Source organism: Staurois parvus, unplaced genomic scaffold (genome assembly GCF_062004578.1).
Source record: "Staurois parvus isolate SC_StPar_1 unplaced genomic scaffold, SC_StPar_1.0 ptg000884l, whole genome shotgun sequence".
Classification (NCBI taxonomy): Eukaryota; Metazoa; Chordata; class Amphibia; order Anura; family Ranidae; genus Staurois; species Staurois parvus.
Window position 1 is genome coordinate 1,872,563 of NW_028318680.1, and position 1,635 is coordinate 1,874,197.

Consider the following 1,635-nt stretch of genomic DNA (forward strand, 5'->3'; position numbering starts at 1 on the left):
ATCTCTTCCCCTATGGTGTTATAGTTGGGAATCAGGGAGTAAGAACTCAGCAAGAGCAGTTATCCTGGAGATCTATGGAGGAGGGGAGAGGAGTGTTCAAAGTGGTAAAGAGCAATTAAGCAAAAAGAATGATCATTGCTTTGCCTGAACTGATTAACAACCAGTGACCTGCTCAGCTGTTCTTTTGCTTTCCACTGTTCATTTTACCAAAAATGCAGATAGGGATCATTAAGTGCATTATACATTCATAAATAATAATACTACATTCACCTTTGGAACATGACACATGTTATACCTGTGTTCAGGTTCCAGCTTATGCCCTGCTCACCCCCTTGCACTTTCCACTGTGACACCCAATAGGGAGTCTTCTGCCAGCAACTGCAGTCAAATTTTAAAAAGCAATATATGAATGAAGAAACTACAAGTCTCATATTTCAAAGGCAATGGCTTGTAGTTCACAACAAACTAGTAGGTTGCAGATGAGCATCCTTAAAGTTCATTGACACTTTCTCCAGCTTTGTAACAGAAAACCCTTACAGAGGTTTGCTCAATAAAGCTGGGGTAAGTGTCTGCAGGAGTCAGTGGATGGGGGGGGATCTTTGCAGGCACCTGTAGGAAAAAAATAATACCAGCACTATTTTCCCTGCAAAAATATATGCATTTATTATTTTTTCCTCAAGGGTGAACTTATCCTTTAAACTACAGCTGATATTACTAATATTTTAGTAAGCATGTCAGAAACCTGAGCAAATATAAGCTACAGAAATAATTTGCAGATCCCACATAAAAGCAGCTTCTTACCATACGTCTTCTAATTGGCCACTGAATAGTATGGGGAACAAAAGTACTAAGGTTTTGCATGTATTATCAACTGCCTGAATCCCTGAATCTACTAATTATTATGGCATTCGGTTTCTCCTTGCCCAGGTATGTGACAGGTTAACTTTAATATGCAATGTTAATTATATATCATGCAATTAGTATGAATAGTATTTTAATCACTCAGCGCTTGTTAAAAAGCAGTAATAAACCAGAATGATGCATTACAAATATTAATCATTTTGTCATGTTTAAACTGTTTTTCAGAAAACTCACTATAAAAGTCACTAGAGGACTTGGGTAGTGTGAACAGCAGTTTTCTGCTCCTAAACTCCTGTGTTTAGAACTGTGCAGATCCTTCCATTATCCATACATTTTGAAAAGTTGCAGCAGATCAAACATAACTGCCCACAAAAATAGATAGGAATCTGAATTATGTATAGAAAACTTTAGAATTAACAATTTGGATTGAGGAAGTTTGCTATGTTCAGAAGCATAAGCATTATTGAAGACAGACCACATAAACAATGTGCACTGATAACCAATAAGAGATCACAAATTATTTTACAACATATGTCCTCCTTGCATGAATTCTCTGACTGCCTCAGCTGGGAATATGATAACTTGTTCAACTTTCTTAATTATATCATTTGCCTTATGCTCTTTATTTTCTCAGTTGTGTTTAATTACATTTCTCTCAATGTTTACAGTTTTTTAGTCTCATTCTTTTTTCTTCTATCTCTACCCATTGGTTGGCTTCTACAATTACCTTAAGTTGATTGTAACTGCCAGTCATACATAATCTAAGGCTTCATG